At 43.1% G+C, this 11,874-nt stretch overlaps 1 long non-coding RNA gene across 1 annotated transcript; it reads left to right on the top strand.

Annotated features, from left to right (window-relative positions):
• The first annotated feature begins 632 nt into the window (after positions 1–632).
• Positions 633–6,999, top strand: LOC137861452 (uncharacterized). The gene is made up of 4 exons (XR_011099614.1): positions 633–1,417; positions 1,631–1,721; positions 3,582–3,830; positions 3,937–6,999. It is a non-coding gene; the product is annotated as an uncharacterized lncRNA (long non-coding RNA).
• Positions 7,000–11,874: the final 4,875 nt, after the last annotated feature.

An 11,874-nucleotide genomic window follows, 5' to 3' on the forward strand; every position in this document is an offset into this window, starting at 1 on the left:
CACTAAGGAAAAATATAAGTTAGCTAATCATGTCATCTACTTATTTGGATGTTTTAACTTTACTTTTCCAATTTTGTGTAAAATGAAGTCACCGACTTTCTTTCATGTGAACTAGTCTTGTACAGCTGAAACCAGCAAGCCTGCTGACTTTTCTGAGAGCAAAACTAGATAAAGAGGGGGACAAACAAACAAGCACATAGAACTCAATCCTGTCTTTTTAATGAGAATTTTGAGGGAGGAAAAAGTCAGCATAAGGGCATGTAAAGATGCCAAAGAGATACCAGGATCAAAGCTTCTGCAAATCCAGCTGCTATGAAATTAATGTGCAAAAGCAATTTAGAGCCTGAGCCTCATTGAACTAGGCTATGGACATTGAAAAGAAAAGAAAAAAGCAAAAGTCAAATTTTAGAGGGGAAAAGTTGGTTTTAGAATAGTGTGACTGAACTATCTGACTCTGAAAAACACTGCAATTAATTAGATATCTGAAATCTTCCTTTTAAAAACTTTACAGCTCAAACATTTTCACGAGTTTTCTCTATATCTCTTCATTTGCATGAAAAGATTAGAAGAATGCAAACTGTTTGTGTGGTATCTTGGGGGGGGGGAGGGGGGGAGGGGAAGAGTGTTTTTGTTTGAACAAATGCAACATAAACCTGTAGCATAAAGTAGCAGAAATAACAGGACAAGTAAAGAAATCAATTCAGATTAAAGACTCTTGATATCTTTCTCTTTTGTCTGTATTTCATTTGTATAAATTATCATTTTCATAACTAAACAAAGTCACTGTGAATTTTACATTATATTCTCTTAATGGCACTGGAGAAGCAATATGCATGAATTCAAACTTTATAATAGCTGTAAAACCGCTGCTACTTTTATTGTAGCTTTTACAGTTTGCAGTAAAAGTCTTTGGTGATTGTGCAGTTCGTGGTAAATTAATTTCTTGCCTTTTTAGTTCATTGTATATTTTGAGGCTATAAAACAAATATTTACAGCTATGCTTTTCTAATTCCTGCAGCCATTTTTGTACCTAAGTTGAGCTAATTATCACATCTTCACCTTGTTTTGCTTGTCCTTGAAAGTCATAGACTTCATCTTGCATGTTCAAGGTCATTTGTAAAGTTCCTGCTGAGTTCAGAGGAAGGGTATAAACACATCCCAAAATCCTCGTTTGTTACAGATTTTTAATTCTGCTACAACAACAGAAATACAAAAGTCAGAAAAACTGTCCTGTTCCTGTTACGTGACTGCTCTCTTAACCGTATGTAGTGTGTACGGGGCAGAGCTGTGTCTGCACACAGATGTGGTACTGAAAGAATCAAGAGATTGCTCCAGATGGATGTGTTGGTGCTATCCTCCTGAGGGGCCTCACCACCTACCTGATCATGTGCTCAAATATTTTCAAGGCGTGAAAGAGGTAAGAGTATTTTATATATTTATATACTGTATGTTCTGTGAGTTTTAAATTTTGAAACTATACAGAGCAATGAATAGTTTAGTCCTAAATTTAAAAAAACACTGTATACAGAGTTTAAATGAGTTTGGTGTTTGTAAATGGTGGCAAGAACCTTGTGACATCTTTTCATTGTGCTGGTGGCATATTTGTTTAATGAAACATTCATTCCTCTAGGAACATCAGAAGAAACGCATGAAAAGCAATCCAAAAAGATCCTGGGGGGAGTGAAAAAGGCAAGGAGCCCATTAGAGACACCGGACATGGGGTGAGCAGCTCTGAGTTTTTTCAGGAAATTGGTGTCTGGCAGCCCATGGGAGGCAGCTCTGAAGCACAAAAAGCTCAGGAAAGCTGGAAGACCTTCCAGAACAGCATCCTTCAAGTGCAAGAGTAACACATCCCAATATGCACAAAGACATTTAGATGTATCAAGAGATTGGCTTGGCTAACGATGCAATGTATGATGAAGCTCTGACACAAAACACAGAGTACAGGGGGTGGAAAAGAGGACAAGCTGCAAAGGGAGAATTTTGAAATGTTGGCCAGGAACATGGGTTAATGTTAGGTAAACCAAAACAGAACTGGAGTTGAGACTTGCAAGGGACATCAAGGGCGACAAGATGAACTTCTACTGCTAAATTAGCAGTAAAGGCTGAGCAAGGAAAATGTGGGCTCATTGCTGAATCCAGTGGGTGATTTTGTGACAGTGCATGGAGCTGAGGAACTCAATGACTTCTTTGCCTCAGTTTTCAGTAACTTCTGCTGTTACAGTAAAGGTTGTTGATAATGTATTCAGAAGTTTATCATCCACACTACAGTTGGATGGAGCCTTTAAAATAGAGGCACACGTGGGTGGTATCTGTAGTGGCTGTTTAGTACAGCAGGGAAGTGGATTCCTAACATTTATGGTGCGTTGTGTGGAAGGCAGGCATCAGTCTGTCAGAACACAACCACCAGACACCGGGAGGAAGCTTCAGAAGCAGCACCTGCTGTACTTACAGCACGTGCACTGTGCATGTCCTGCCCCAACATCTGTCTGCTCTGCTATTGCTCTCGGGAAAACAAGGCTGTGCTGCACAGCTCCCCAGTAACTGTACTGGGCCCTAGTCCTGCCATACCCTGAGCAAAACTCTGGTCACTCGTTGTACCTCTTCCAAGCTGCCAGCATCCTGCTGAATCTGATTGTGAGGCTGTGGCAGATTCACTGAGGTGGCAGGAAGGGAAAGGAGCTCATTGATCCACTGCTTTTCTTTCACTAAGTAAATGCACGGCCTGTCTGAAGCAACAGTGCTTGTGTGCATGGGGAAACCTCACCGTTATAAGATGCTCGTGTGGTAAAACTGAATTTAGGAGTTCTTGGAGGTAAAATGAGAGGATTTATTTCATACAAGAGACAAATGAAGCTAGTAGTCAACAATAAAGCATGAATGACGTGAATAAACTTATATAAGCTGGTTTCATCGGCGTGGCAGGATCCATAAAGTGTGCTAATATTTCTTCTTACGCTGTTTGGATGCTTAATGTGTAGAACATTTGGTTCTGAACAAAGTAATCTTTCTCTCATAAAGACCTCTCATAAAGTGTCTAACATAAATAGGCTGTTTTCCACACCAAACTTTTTTGTATTTTCTATTTTCTGGCTCGGATGAACACAACTCTTTGATTTTAAATGGCCTGTTTAGCAACCCTGCCACCCGTTCCAACCCCATTGCTACTATGGCATGTGCGTGTAAATATATGCATTGCCTGCTCTGACTAGCATCTGCCTCCTTCCTGCCATTGTCTGCGGAATTAAAGCAGAAATACTCATCTAGCAGCAGAATTTCAGGCATAGAGCTAAACGGGCATAAATTTTCATGTTACGTTTCTTGTAAAGATACTTTAATTTTCACAGTTAATGGTAGTTGCTAGGCAAAGCAAAGGTTGTCTTAAGATCAGAACCAGATGTTTGATTAATTTTTATGAGTCTCTTGCCATATTAGAAGTGATAAATTTATGCCTTTTGAAGCATACCTTAATGATGAATTGAGATTAACATGCAAAGCACCTACAGAAACACGGTCCTCAAAACCTAACTATTTGTGTTCAGCAGCTCTCTTCATTGCCTTTTTGTTCTTTCTGTTAACAGATGCCACAGCCATGGTCAGTGATAGCAGTGCAGATACAGAGGAAATTGAGAGAGACTGTTCCATGGTGGTCAGAGCTGCAGTGGGGTTTACAGTATGACACCATTCACTTGGATCCTTTAAACTACAGGGTTGGAGAGCCCTTGTTTTGTGATAGTGATGTGAAGTGAGATTTTAAGAGTTACCACCCTTGAGTATTTATAGAGGGACTTCCAGTGGCAATGGGACTCTTGTCTTCTAGGAGAATCACGGTGAGTGTGGGGCACAGAAGTTTCTGGAAATTTCATTTAACCTCTATCCACACTGTCCATCACCAAAGTGTTTTTATAAATCTGGCCTTGGATGTTTTTGGTGCAGGTGCTATTTAATGCTATGTGCAAGTTGATGCAGTGCAGTTTGTTCCTTAAACCCAGGTGAAATAATACTTCTCACTCAAGATTTTTGGAATATGTTTTCCAAAACAAACATCTGAAGGTAAGAGGAAAACAAAATCCTGGTTTCTATGACAGCCATGGTTGAAGAAGATTTTAAACTGAATATGGTATTAATCATTTTACAGAAAAAGTTGCTGTGTTTATTAGAAATAATGCACGCAATAAATGCTATTACTCACTTTAACAGTAAGATTAATTCAGGATTCCCTCAGTCAGCCTTTAGTTGTGATTTGTCACTTTTGGAAAAGGACCTTCCTATTTATTAATCTGTGCTTCTGACCAGTGATTTTCTTACCAGCGGTAGGGCCAGTCCCCAAGCTGGGGGCAGGGAGGAGGTGGGTGCCTGTGGGCAGTGGGTGGCCATGGGCTGCCCCTGCCTCCTGCTCATGGCAGGCTGCTGCAGCCGGGCTGCTGGAGCTGTGGCTCTGTGTCATTTCAACTGAATGCCAGAATGAGTTCTGGAGGTTATGGTTTGCACCTTTTTCATAGGTAAGACATTTGTTATTTTAAAATAAAAGCAGTGGTTTTATGAGTCATATTGATTTTATTATTAGCAATACCAAACAAAGTACCAAAGGCAAATTGGAAGGGGGGGAAGGAATTTTGAGCCAGGGCTTGAATCTGTTTTATTTTTAGCACTTTTTCAAGTTACTATTCATAACTGCCAGAAACTGACAAGCAGGAGAAACACAGTGTGAATCAAGATGTTCAGTAGTCATCTGTTCACGTTTTTAATTTGCAAATTTGACATGCAAATAATTCTTTTGCTGCTGGTGTTGATGCTGCTGAACAGTGTCCACACACCTACTGGTGTGTTAATGGTCAGCTATATGGGGACTTTGGTTGAAACTTAACTGGTGGCTTTCTGTACTTGGTAGCCATTAAGTGGCATAACTTAAAAAATAATATAAGGTAAAAATCCAAGATCTTACCTCAATAAGCTTTGTAATGTACTGTTGCTGCTCCACAATAAGAGTCAAAAAATGAGAAGTATGTGAACTGTTAAGCTGAGCTTCGTGTCCTGGACTTAGTAACTCTTACTGCCTGCTCTCCAAGGATGTGGATGTTTCAGTGAAGAGCTGCCCACAACAGCAGGGGCATATTCTTCTCTAGCAGCTTTTGACCATTTCACCATTTGCCGGCCAGCTGTACTTCTGAAGAGATCACTTTCTATTTCTCTTCACTAGAAATGATCCATACTAGTAAAGAGATTGAAGAGCAATCCCCATGGCCCATAAACTGGACTCTCGGTGTAAATTGTAGCATGGGAGTGGGAATGACAGACAGATGTCAAGCAGGCACTCCAGGCTGACCTGGAGTGGAAATGCAGACAGGTGCCGTGTTGACCATGCTCTACCACCCAGGAGGCAGCAAAGCTTGGGAAGAAACCTGTCCCCTTTATTTCTTAATGCCTTTCTCTCTTACAGGACTTAAACAAGCACCATTATGTTAATAGTATCTATTTGACCTAATTATTTAATGAACTGTTTAATAAAGGAGTAGACTGGCCCAGACTCTGATACAGTGAGCTGCACAAAATCAGTCGGTATTCAGGAAAGAACACAAGGAGTGAGGGCACCAGTGGTAGCATAATGCATTATTTATAAAATTAGTCCCTTTAGAACATGCTGCTTTTATCTGCATATATATCTTGCTGAGCTGCCAACTGGGGAGGAAGGGGAAAAGAAAGGAGAAGAACAGGCGTTTTCACTGGAGATGATCTATTTGGTGACTTTGGCACCCTGGTGGTGCAGTGAGCAGGTTCTCATCACGGGGCACTGAAGTCTCAGCCTGCAGCAGGTGCTGGGAACAAAGTGCTGACAGCACCAACGGGCAGCCTGAGGGCACGTATTGGACCTCAGAGGTCATTTTGGCCCCAGGACAGTACTGCAGGGCTGAGCCCTGGCGTGCTCCTGGTCTCTGAAGCGCTGGCTGTCCAGCTGTGCTGGGCATGTGGGGAGGCCAGCTAGGCTGATGGGCAGGGTGGGCTTCCAGGGGCTCGTGCTCGCAGTGCTTTGCCTGGGGAGCTGCAGAACGTGCAGCAAAGGCAGGGCAGGGAACATCCTGTGTGTGTCTTCAGGTGGCATACCTGTTGGTGAGTCCAGCGGATGCGAAGAAGGGAGTGAGATTCCTGAGTGACCTGCAGTAAGGATTTACTCTAACTACAAGCACACTGCTATTAGTCCAATTCTACTTGAAAAAAATTGAATTCAGGTTGATTGCCTGGGTGTAGTGCTAGCTTGGAGTAAGTGCCCTGTGGCAGTCATGCTACAGAGCAGAGGTTCCGCCAGTGCCTCTGGAGCTAACTGGTTTGGCCCTCTTGGGAAGAAAAAGCAGCATGGGAAAATTTGTCTGTGGCCTGAAACTAGCAAGGTTCTTTTTGTTTGTTTTAGGCTTTTTATCTGAAAGAGAAACAGCTTCCACTTTTTGTCACAGATGAACTGGAGCAGTGGGGAAATGGTTCCATTGCCTCATCGTCTTCCTAAAGGGATGTTATTGCAAAAGCCTAGCAGCTGAATTGGGGAAAGAAACAGGAAAACATTTTGTTTCTCCTTTCATAGCTATGCTCAAATTTCACTGGAGTTTTTAAAACTCTAATATTTTCCTCTGTGAATCAAGTTATCATTAAAAGTCTTTGACAAACAGCTATTGATTTAGTTACAAATAACAAATAGATTTTAAAGCATGAGACATTTCCCTTACCAAATCAATTGATCTTCATCATACAAAGTACCTAAAATGATCATAAGGGTTGATGCTGATTCACAGGGCTAATGAATCGGATTGTGAAGTGTGTGTAGGCTACACTTTATGCCCCTTAAAAACTCAAATGTGGAAACTGGATGCAGGCACAGTGTTCCTCTGTTGCCGTTCACCTGCTGGATGGTGTGTTAGGGAGTGATTTCTGAAAAGACTTTCAGGATTAGACATGTACAGGGATGGGCCTGTACTGTTTAATATATTAATTTTCAGACAGTTAATAAAAATCCATTTATTTTGGGAAGGAATATTGATATTTTGGTCTCAAGATACAATTTTTTTTTTCTTCCACAATATCTGATGGTCATGATCTTGTGAAGGCCTAATTACTCTCGTATCTCAATGTTTGGAGGCTTCAGCTGAGATCAAGATCCTGGTATACTGTGCCCTGCATAAACCTGGAAATCAAGGCTGTCAGCCCATCTGTGTGTGCCATCTGAGAGATAGCTTAATAAAAAAAAAAATTGCTAATTTAATTGTGGTTCAGGTGATCGATAAAATCAGAGCACAATTGATCCATGGCAGCCCTGCTCGATGTCCTTCCACTTGGAGCTGTTTTCCTAATTGGCGGACACGGGCCGTTTGATCTCGGTTATGTAGTTCCCCCGGAGCAGAGCAGATGTTTTCCAGAAGTCAGATGGTCAGATTGCTTACTACCAAGCTAGCAAAGCAGAGCAGGGCCTTTAGATGTCAGCCTGCAGGTTACACCCTGAGCAGGGGTCGACCCGCTGTTCTGAAGTGCCCCTTTCCCTGCAGTTCCTACCAAACATTGCACTGCGGTGGCTGTGCTGTCCAAGAGCCTGTCCAGCACCATCCTCCTGCAGGCCTTCTGCTCCTTCTGACCCCAAACATTCTTGGAAGGTGCCAGTTTTGTGTTGGCTCTGGGATGTAGCCACCAAGTTCACTTTGCTTAGCAGGTACAGAAGTGTTCATCTTGGGTGCAATGCTACGGAGCACCTGCTTCTCATACCCTCCCAATCTGAGTGGAGATTTCAAACAGTCATGTGTTGTATGATGTTTTCAGGTAGCTAAGCAGCTAAATAGCTGAAAAATGTTGGGTTTAAACTGCTTTTTCTTCTTCTTGGAGTTAAATTGAATGACTACTTCAACTCCTTTATATGTAAGCCAGAGATATGACTGTGCTGTCACAGTAGACAGAGGATTAATGAGTCATGCTGATAGCATGGTTGGAATATGCTGTTTGGAAGACAGTAAATACCCAAGATGAACTTGAAATGATCTGAAGTTAATGCTCTGAGCAGGCATTCTTCAGGCTGTACTGGTCACATAGTGATGTTACGCCTACTTGCAGCAGACGTGTCAGGTTTGGCAGAGGGCTCAGCTCCCTGCACTGCCAGGGCAGGACTGAGCTCACTGCGGTTTGAAAGCTGGCTGAGTCCCGGCTGTGCCAGCTGCAGCGTGCTACTGGAGCAAAGGCTTTTCATCATGTCTGTTCACCAGTGTGGGGGTTTTGTTTAAGATCCGGAGGTGTGAACACAAAGGGATAGAGGTGATACACTCATCAATGCCATTTTGTTGTCAGAAATGGGGACCTGTAAAAAGGAAAAACAACAACAAAATTAGATGTTCCTAAAACAGGGAGTAATTTCTGTCATCCAGAATGTTTTGTTGTGTTTTTTTTTTTCAATAATACAATGTCAAAAACAGTGTTAATGACATTCTGATTTTTTTAACCCTTCAGCTGCAAAGATCCTATCTTATATTGATAAGGAAATGGGGGATTTGCAGTGACAATTCAAAAGTTTGTTTTTTACTCTCCTAGTTTGTTTTTATATAATCTTTGCTTACCTGTTTGTAAGTAAATACAGTAATGGGTATTTTGCAGAGGAAGTGTAAAATGAGTACTTACAAAGTATTTCCAGATCTTTGAATTAAAGGCATAGGTACTGTATCGGTGATCATACAGCAAGTCTGGTGGCTTCAGCAACTTGTAATTTTCTATTAATTTCAATGCATACTAATATACTGTATGAACACCTCCTTTAAATTGCTTTGAAATACCTCTGCTGTTATCTCCTGTTCCTCTTTCATTTACTCTTTGAGGTCAACATGAAGGCCAGCGCTAAACTGCATTGAAGCAAACATACTGTCACTGCCTTTTGCTTGGACAACAGGTGGAGAATAAAGGAGGGAATGAAGTCCTGCAGAGCTGGAATACATTTATGCATGCAGACTGGCTGGTCAGTAATCAGCTGAGTCTGGAAGTGTTTCCTTTAACCTTTGGTAAACTGTTCTCCATGGCCACCAGTACGTGCCCTGCACAGCGCTATCACCAAAGGCTTCTCAGAGCTGTCTGTACATACCGTCCCCTCTTCTTTTTCTCAGAGACAAAGTAACATAGTGATGATTAAAAATCTCTACTAATGGACGAATTTCAGCAAACAATCAGCTCAGTCATACAATTGCTTTCTGATGGAGAGTCTCATGGACGTGTGGTGCTCCTCCGAGACCTTGGGGCTGGCCGTCCTTGTCTGCAGCACGAAGTGCTTTTGTTAGTTCTACTTCATTTCCCTTCGCCTGGCATGATTGCTTGTTATTTAACATGTCCTCAGGCAAGCTGGCTGCAAAAATCTCCCTGACCCACCTGCTTGCTGGGCAGTCCCACATGAGGAGCCTCACGGCCTGCCTGCCCTGCTGGGCTGGGGACCCCCAGCCGCCTGCGGCAGCAGCTTCTGCCTGGCTGTGCGCGCTGCCTCCCGCCGCAGCGCCCGAGCTGCCAGCCCGGGATGAGTGCCAAGCTTTCTGCAAGGCTCCCTTCCAGACATCTGCCATCCCCACCCACCCTGACTTAGGTTTCTAACCCTGCAGGCTTTCTTCTTTTCAGGTTTCCACTGAATAAAGTGTAAAGATGTGACATCCTGGTATTTTTTCGTGGTACTTTCTAACTTAACAGAGCAAATTGTGGGTCCAGGACTGACTTTTCTCGTTTTGTGCTGGCATCTTTATTGCTTTGGCACCATTTTCTACCAGTGTATTAGATTTGTCAGTTCTCTCTTAGCTGTTGTCTGCTAGCTGTTGTAGATGTGACTGACTGCTCACTTCATTCATTATCTCAATTGCAATTATAATCAACCAATAAAATGTAGTCTGGATTTCCACACAGTGCTCTGCACAGCCACGTTCTGGCACACCAGCGTCCTGTGCAAGTAACGTTAGGTGTCACTCAGGTAGCACATTGCTGTTCTGCCACTGGGTGTATCTCTCAGTTAAATAAGCAGCTGTAAAGGATGGGAAAATGTTCTTCACAATGCTCATAGTTGCTCTACTTGCCCCTTGAAATTACTATTTACACATCAGGTTCTGATTCTCAAGTGATTCCAAAGCTTTTCTGCTTCAGTAGGAAAGATGTCTTTTAGACACAAGTAAGGACATGACGCAACCATAAAATGCTGCAAGGTAAGGGCTGCAAAAGCCATGCCAAGCTGAGCAGAAGCCTAGGACAGTGGGGTGCAGACCTCAGGCCCTGCTCAGAGGATCACGTAACACCTTTGCAAAATGAGTTTCTAATATGAGCGCTGTTGTTTTATTTTTGAAAAGATAAGGAGGTCATCTTGGTTTTGTTAACACTGGATTTGAAATCCCAGTATGGAACAGCATAAGGCTCTTGATAAATAGTGTTTCCATGTTAATACAACTGTGTGGAAGAATATATTCTATTTTGAATGAATGTGCTCAAAGTTGAGCCACCTGAATTCATGACGGTCCAAATATTAGGAAAGTTGAGCTCTTCAGGTGAGGGATTCGCATGCCATTTGAATAATCTGGTGTAAGTGTTTGGTGGTGGTTAAGCAGCTCGATCTAGTGTGTGCATTAAGCCGAAGAGCCAGCTTTTTGTGTTAGTAACCAGCACACACAGCTGGTGCCTCGCTATCGCAGGAAGCGGCAGAGCATTATGGCAGTGGATCAGTGTACAGGTCCCGCATGAAAGTTTTCTCCCAAGTCCATTGTTTTTTCCTGTTGTGGCCCTCTGCCTGACACAAGTGCTGCTGTGACACACCGAGGTCTGACTTACCGCCTGCTGTCAGAGGAGCCCGCGCGCTTGTGCTCCCGGCTGAATCCATGACTGCATTTCCTGACAGACCGCGCTGCTGCGGGTGCCTGATAAGGTGTGGGAGCCTGATAAGCTCCGAGGCCTTGTTTCAAGGCTCCTGGCGTGCTGCAGGAATGAACTGTCTGGGGCTGATTGTTCCTGTGTAAGTGAACATTACTCCAAACTCGACCCATTTCTCATTCTTGAATCGCATTTCTGGCATACCAGTGCTGTTCCATCACTGACGTGTAGGTGATGGAAAGCAATCATAAAAGCCAGCTGATGTGTGAGATGACTTTAGTAATGGACAGGGTAACAGACATATGTCTTGTTGCAATTTCAACTTTATCAGCTTTCTGTGTTTCAGGGCACATCAATCCTGGTCCTTAGACATGCATCTTAAGCATTTGCTAATTAGTTTTCTTCAGATGCAGCATCTCGCAGTTCCACAGGACAATCCAGCATTTACAGAGTACATTTCCTTCCTGTCGCAACATCCTGGAGCTGCTTCTTCCGAGACAGATTGTTGGAGTTTGTGCAAATGAAAGAACGTTCAGTGCTGCCGAAGCTGCCGAGACGCCATCCAGCAGCGCTGCCGGCTGCACGCGCCGCGCTCTGATCGCTGCTCCCACCTCCCAAAACCTGCTTGGAAAGCACCCCAGGAGTGCTTTAAAAATGTTAACACGTTGTCAGTCAGAACGTTGTCAGAGCTGTTCATTTGCCCTTTCTTGCTTACTTGGAGCTTAGAAATGATTAAAAAATGGAGCCGTTCCAGGAGTTTTTAAATACTGACAGTTTTTTCACTGCTCCCTTGTTCCCAGTGGGTTTGGCTGAACTTAAGAGCAGTGATCAGATGCATAGGTACTTGGAGTGCACAGCAGACCTTTCTGTCTGTTTTCGTATCTGTTTTGTGCTGGAACAGATCCTGCACATTGGTTGGAGTGCAGTTCTCTGCTAAGTGCAGCGTTTTTGTGGAGAAAACGAAAGCTTGTTCCAAGCTGTCAGATGCTAATGGGGATGCCATGCCCATGGCCATTTGCTGCCTGGCTT

This window comes from Anas acuta, chromosome 9 (assembly GCF_963932015.1).
Source record: "Anas acuta chromosome 9, bAnaAcu1.1, whole genome shotgun sequence".
In the NCBI taxonomy this organism is placed as follows: Eukaryota; Metazoa; Chordata; class Aves; order Anseriformes; family Anatidae; genus Anas; species Anas acuta.